Source organism: Phalacrocorax aristotelis, chromosome 26, assembly GCF_949628215.1.
Source record: "Phalacrocorax aristotelis chromosome 26, bGulAri2.1, whole genome shotgun sequence".
Classification (NCBI taxonomy): Eukaryota; Metazoa; Chordata; class Aves; order Suliformes; family Phalacrocoracidae; genus Phalacrocorax; species Phalacrocorax aristotelis.
This window is the reverse complement of record NC_134301.1, coordinates 3,501,185-3,508,217: the sequence shown is the minus strand read 5'-3', so window position 1 is coordinate 3,508,217 and position 7,033 is coordinate 3,501,185. Positions and strand designations below refer to the sequence as shown.

Sequence of the window (7,033 nt, the reverse complement as noted above, 5' to 3'; positions counted from 1 at the left end):
GTCCGTCCCAATCCCCTCCCAGTACATCCCAGTTCCCTCCCAGTACATCCCAGTTCCCTCCCAGTTCCCTCCCAGTACATCCCAGTTCCCTCCCAGTACATCCCAGTTCCCTCCCAGTACATACCAGTACATCCCAGTTCCCACCCAGTACATCCTACTACATACCAGTTCCCTCCCAGTTCACTCCCAGTACATCCCAGTACTTCACAGTTCCCTCCCAGTACATCCTAGTACGTCCCAGTTCCCTACCAGTACATACCAGTACATCCCAGTGTCCTCACAGAACGTCCCAGTTCCCTCCCAGTACATCCCAGTTCCCTACCAGTACATCCCAGTTCCCTCCCTGTTCCTTCCCAGTACATAACACTTACCTCCCAGTACATCCCAGTACATCCCAGTACTGGGAGGGAACTGGGATGTACTGGGAGGGACCTGGGATGTACTGGGAGGGAACTGGAATGTACTGGGATGTAATGGGATGGAACTGGGATGTATTGGGAGGCACTGGGAAAGAAGTGGTAGTGAACCGGGAGGGAATTGGGATGTACGGGGATGAACTGGTAGGGAACTGGGATGTACTGGCATGGAACGGGGATGTATTGGGATGTACAGGCACGGAACTGGAATGTACTGCGATGTACTGGGATGTACTGGGAGCAAACTGGGATTTACTGGGATGTACTGGGAGGAAACTGGGATGTACTGGGAGGCACTGGGAGGGAAGTGGGTGTCAACTGGGACATTCCAGTTTCCTCCCAGTACATCCCAGTTCCCTACCAGTGCAGCCCAGTACATCCCAGATCCCTCCCAGTCTGTCCCAGTACATCCCAGTACATCCCAGTTCCCTCTAAGTACATCCCAGTACTTCACAGTTCACTCCCAGTTCACTCCCAGTACACCACAGTTACCTCCCAATACATCCCAGTACATCCCAGTAGATCCTGGTACATCCCAAATCCCTGCCAGTTCCACCCGGTACAACCCAGTAAAAGCCTGTACATCCTAGTTCCTCCACGGTACATCTCAGGACATCCCCGCACATTGTAGTGCCTCCCAGTACATCCCAGTTCCCTCCCAGTACTTCCCAGTTCCCTCCCAGTCCGTCCCAATCCCCTCCCAGTACATCCCAGTTCCCTCCCAGTATGTCCCAGTACATCCCAGTTCCCTCCCAGTACATACCAGTTAACTCCCAGTTCCCTCCCAGTACATACCAGTTCCCTCCCAGTACATCCTGGTACATCCCAATTCCCACCCAGTACATCCTACTACATACCAGTTCCCTCCCAGTTCACTCCCAGTACGTCCCAGTACTTCACAGTTCCCTCCCAGTACATCCCAGTACGTCCCAGTTCACCTCAGTACATAACACTTCCCTCCCAGTACATAACAGTACATCCCAGTGTCCTCACAGTACATCCCAGTTCCCTCCCAGTACATCCCAGTTCCATCCCTGTTCCTTCCCAGTACATAACAGTTACCTCACAGTACATCCCAGTAGATCCTGGTACATCCCAAATCCCTGCCAGTTCCACCCGGTACAACCCAGTACAAGCCTGTACATCCTAGTTCCTCCACAGTACATCCCAGGGCATCCCCGCACATTGTAGTGCCTCCCAGTACATCCCAGTTCCCTCCCAGTACTGGGAGGGACCTGGGATGTACCTGGATGTAACAGAACGGAACTGGGATGTATTGGGAGGCACTGGGAAAGAAGTGGTAGTGAACCGGGAGGGAATTGGGATGTACGGGGATGAACTGGCAGGGAACTGGGATGTACTGGCATGGAACGGGGATGTATTGGGATGTACAGGAACGGAACTGGAATGTACTGCGATGTACTGGGAGCGAACTGGGATTTACTGGGATGTACTGGGAGGAAACTGGGATATACTGGGAGGAAACTGGGAGGAAAGTGGGTGTCAACTGGGACATTCCAGTTTCCTCCCAGTACATCCCAGTTCCCTACCAGTGCATCCCAGTCCGTCCCAGTTCCCTCCCAGTCCGTCCCAGTACATCCCAGTTCCCTCCCAGTACATCCTACTACATACCAGTTCCCTCCCAGTTCACTCCCAGTACGTCCCAGTTCCCTCCCAGTACGTCCCAGTACATCCCAGTTCCGTCCCTGTTTCCGACCAGTGCGTCCTAGTTCCCTCCCAGTATGTCCCAGTTCCCTCTTAGTCCATTCCAGTTCCCTCCAGGATATCCCAGTACATCCCAGTTCCCTCCAGTACATCTCAGTTCTCTCCCATTTCCCTCCAAGTACATCCCAGTTCCCTCCCAGTTCACTCCCAGTACACAACAGTTACCTCCCAGTACATCCCAGTACATCCCAGTAGATCCTGGTACATCCCAAATCCCTGCCAGTTCCACCCGGTACAACCCAGTACAAGCCTGTACATCCTAGTTCCTCCACAGTACATCCCAGGGCATCCCCGCACATTGTAGTGCCTCCCAGTACATCCCAGTTCCCTCCCAGTTCACACACAGTTCACTCCCAGTTCCATTCCAGTACATCCCAGTACATGCCAGTTGCCTCCCAGTTTCCTCTAAGTACATCCCAGTACTTCAAAGTTCCCTCCCAGTACATCCCAGTTCTTCACAGTTCCCTCCCACTACATCCCAGTACGTCCCAGTTCCCCCTTGGTACATAACACTTCCCTCCCAATACATCCAAGTTCCCTCCCAGTACATCCCAATCCCCTCCCAGTACATCCCAGTTCCCTGCCAGTATGTCCCAGTACATCCTGGTTCCCTCCCAGTACATCCCGGTTCCCTCCCAGTACATCCTGGTACATCCCAGTTCCCACCCAGTACATCCTACTACATACCAGTTCCCTCCCAGTTCACTCCCAGTACATCCCAGTACTTCACAGTTCCATCCCTGTACATCCCAGTACGCACCAGTTCCCCTCAGTACATAACACTTCCCTCCCAGTACATACCAGTACATCCCAGTGTCCTCACAGTACGTCCCAGTTCCCTCCCAGTACATCCCAGTTCCCTACCAGTACGTCCCAGTTCCCTCCCAGTTCACTCCCAGTACATCCCAGTACATCCCAGTACATCCTGGTACATCCCAAATCCCTGCCAGTTCCACCCGGTACAACCCAGTACAAGCCTGTACATCCTAGTTCCTCCACAGTACATCCGAGGGCATCCCCGCACATTGTAGTGCCTCCCAGTACATCCCAGGTCCCTCCCAGTACTGGGAGGGAACTGGGATGTACTGGGAGGGAACTGGGATGTACTGGGATGTAATGGGACGGAACTGGGATGTATTGGGAGGCACTGGGAAAGAAGTGGTAGTGAACCGGGAGGGAATTGGGATGTACGGGGATGAACTGGTAGGAAACTGGGACGTACTGGCATGGAATGGGGATGTATTGAGATGTACAGGAACGGAACTGGAATGTACAGCGATGTATTGGGATGTACTGGGAGCGAGCTGGGATTTACTGGGATGTACTGGGAGGAAACTGGGATATACGGGGAGGAAACTGGGATATACTGGGATGTACTGGGAGGGAAGTGGGTGTCAACTGGGACATTCCAGTTTCCTCCCAGTACATCCCAGTTCCCTACCAGTGCAGCCCAGTACATCCCAGATCCCTCCCAGTCCGTTACTGTACATCCCAGTTCCCTCCCAGTTCTCACACAGTTCACTCCCAGTACGTCCCAGTACATCCCAGTACGTCCCAGTTCCCTCCCAGTACGTCCCAGTTCCCTCCCAGTACATCCTACTACATACCAGTTCCCTCCCAGTTCACTCCCAGTACATCCCAGTTCCATCCCAGTACATCCCAGTACTTCACAGTTCCCTCCCAGTACATCCCAGTACTTCACAGTTCCCTCCCAGTACATCCCAGTTCCCTCTAAGTACATCCCAGTACTTCACAGTTCCCTCCCAGCACATCCCAGTACGTCCCAGTTCCCCTCAGTACAAAACACTTCCCTCCCAGTACATACCAGTACATCCCAGTTCCTTCCCAGTACATAACAGTTACCTCCCAGTACATCCCAAATTCCTGCCAGTTCCACCCGGTACAACCCAGTACAAGCCTGTACATCCTAGTTGCTCCACACTACATCCCAGGACATCCCAGGACATTGTAGAGCCTCCCAGTACGTCCCAGTTCCCTCCCAGTACAACCCAGTAGATCCTGGTACGTCCCCGTTCCCCACACTGTACGTCCCCGTTCCCCGCACTGTACTGGGAGGACAACCGAGCCTGCGCAGTGACTGACATAGGGAACGAGCAAGTTTGTACCCATCACTAGACAAGACAATAATGACTCTGTATGAGTATGTGTAATTTTCATCTATAAATTGTAGGGGAAAGGTACGTGAGGTACGCACGCCAGGAGGAGCGATCCCCCGTGCATCCGGCGCCGCGAATAAAGAATGCCTGCTCTTTAATACTAAATTGGTGTTGAGGAGTCGTTTCCGATTTTAACGCGTTTTTCGGTAACACAGGGAGTCAGATCAAGAGAGCCAGAGAACAACAAAACACCGACAGGCTACAGGACAGAGCAGGAGGAATAAAAAAAAAAAAAAAAAACGGAGCCAGAGCCAGGCAGAGAGAGGCGGAGAAAGAAAAAGGAACCACAGGCTACAGGACAGAGAGAGGGAGGACTGAAAAGACAGGGAGGCAAGGAGACACTCAGAGCGAGATGGAGAAAGAAGGTGCGGTGGGGGGGGCCGCAAAAAAAAAAAGTAAATTTTGCAGCAGGTAAGGAAAGAGAGGGGGCCGGGGGAGAGACAGGGAGGGCCCAGGACGCACAAGAGAGGCAACGGGGCCCCAGTGGCCCAGGACTCACCGCGACTCTCGCTCTCAGCGCTGCTGGCACAATTTAGCCGTTCACATGCTTCTTTCCCCTCCTCTCCTCCCTGCCTCTTCTGCAGCTCCAGACTCTAGGCCGTCCTCCACCTGAAGAGAATACGTGGGTGTCTTACAGCTCTTACCAGATGAGGCTTCCTAGGCACGTAGCCTAGCTCGCTCGTGCCCTACACGCCCGTACCCAACTCCGGGTTACGCGTACAGACCCTACGGTGCACGTTGGTGGCCTGGCCCGCTGCGGGCTATGAAGGGGGATCCTTCCTCCCCCACCTGCATGGACAGGCTCTCTCTTGCCTGCGGCAGGAAGGCAGCTGGCAGCCAGAGCACCTTCAGTTTCTTCTTCTTTACCTTTCGTTGGCGTCTCCAGCTTCAGCCGAGGCAGCTCCTGTCCACAGCCGGGAAGGGCTTTGTCTATCCCTTTTCGGCCCTGCGCTGTGAGGACGGCGAGGACGGGCAGAGAGAAGCCACGCGAGCCTGAGACGGCCGCAGGCAACGGCATCCCCGGGGGAAGGACAGACAACCACGTCCTCAGCACGGTCTCTGGGAGAGGGAAAGAAGAAACAGCGACTGTCATTACCGTCGATCGACCCTGGCCAAAGCCTCTCCTTCCGCAGGGGCTTCTGGACACACCGCTCCCTCCCCACGCTACTGCTAAGGGCCCCTGCGCCAAGGGGGAATCCAGTGCGCTTGAGGGACGGCTTGCTGCCTTCACGACAGGGCCTGGGGGCGGCCTAAGGCTATGCAGCACGCTTATGGGGAGGTGCCGGAGCTGGGGGCAGGCGCACGGGGCAAGGGGGGCCAGGGGAGGCTGAGCGGGACCTCCGGTGGGCCGGGGACGCGGCCATCATCTGCGCCCTGGGCACGGGGAAAAGGTCATCGTCCTCCTCCTTTCCCTCTTCCCTTCTGTCAGCTCCCGGGGAACTCACCGCTTCTCGGGAAGCGGCCGCACCCGCAAGCCCCCAGTAATCAACACGAATCCAACCCCAAAAATACACCTCGCGTACCGTACGCGCCACAGCCGCCCGGCACCCGAGCGCCGCAAGACCACGCCTCCCGCCATGCCCGGCGAACCACGTGACAGGGCCGGCAGCCACTGCGCCAGGAATACAGCTCCCGGCATGCTCTGCGGCACAACCCGGCCGCCCGGCAGCCGCAAGGACTACAGCTCCCGGCATGCTCTGCGGCACAACCCGGCCGCCCGGCAGCCGCAAGGACTACAGCTCCCGGCATGCTCTGCGGCACAACCCGGCCGCCCGGCGGCCGGTTTGATGCGGAGCCACCCAGCATCCCTGCGAGCACAGCTGCAGGCGCAACAGCAGTTACGCAGGCACAACTAGGCACTAAACAAAGGCTTTCCAACACTGGAGGTCTAGAACAGGTAGACATTAGCACAGAAGCACAAGGGGCTCTGTCACCCTGCACAAATCTCCCCGTGCCTACACACGCACACGTTCAGAAGTTAGTTATCAGAAAACGCCCGACTCAGCCATTTGCCACAGTCACGAGACTCACGACATGACACACGAGGTGGGCTCAGAGTTTTAAGGCAAGAAATACCTCCCACGCCCCCCACCCGAGATCTTTCAGGGTCCACACCTGCCATCGCCCCGCACCAAACCTACCCGGCCAAAGGCTTTCAGGTGGCCCGAAACACTGTACACAGAAAATAACCAGGGACAGACCTGCATTGTTCGGAAGCGAACGATGCCCGACCGGGGCTTCTCTGCGGGGCACGGAGCCCCCCGGCCCCGCCCGGAGACACACACCCGCCCCCCGCTGCCCGAACTCACCCACCAGCGCTCTCCGGCCCCCGGACACGGCCGCGCTGCTCTCTCAGGCGGCTGCCGCAGGCGAGGCTCGGGCACCGCCAGGCCTCCAGGCGTCCCGAGGGGCTGCCGGACACCGCAGGGGATGGCTGCCGGCGGCCGGACCGCCGCGGCGCTCCCCGCCCAGCTCCCAGCAGGCTCCGCCGGCCGCGGGCTTCCCACGCCGGGCCGCAGAGGGGCCCCGGCACCGCACAGGGACGCCTCGCGACCCGCCCGCCACACGCACCGGCCCTTCGCCCTCCACACGCACCGCTCCCGCCCCCGCTCCGCCGCGCCGCGCACGCGCCACCGGAAGCCCGAGCCCCGCGGGGCGGCCCTTAAAGGGCGGCCGGAAGGAACGGCCCCCACCGGCCCCGCCACCGCGCCCAGC

At 57.5% G+C, this 7,033-nt stretch overlaps 1 long non-coding RNA gene across 1 annotated transcript; it reads right to left on the bottom strand.

Moving 5' to 3' along the window:
* Window positions 1-4,715: 4,715 nt before the first annotated feature.
* Window positions 4,716-5,865, bottom strand: LOC142048584 (uncharacterized). Its single transcript, XR_012657501.1, has 3 exons — window positions 5,764-5,865; window positions 5,186-5,377; window positions 4,716-4,927 (listed from the first exon to the last, which is right to left on the bottom strand). It is a non-coding gene; the product is annotated as an uncharacterized LOC142048584 (long non-coding RNA).
* Window positions 5,866-7,033: the final 1,168 nt, after the last annotated feature.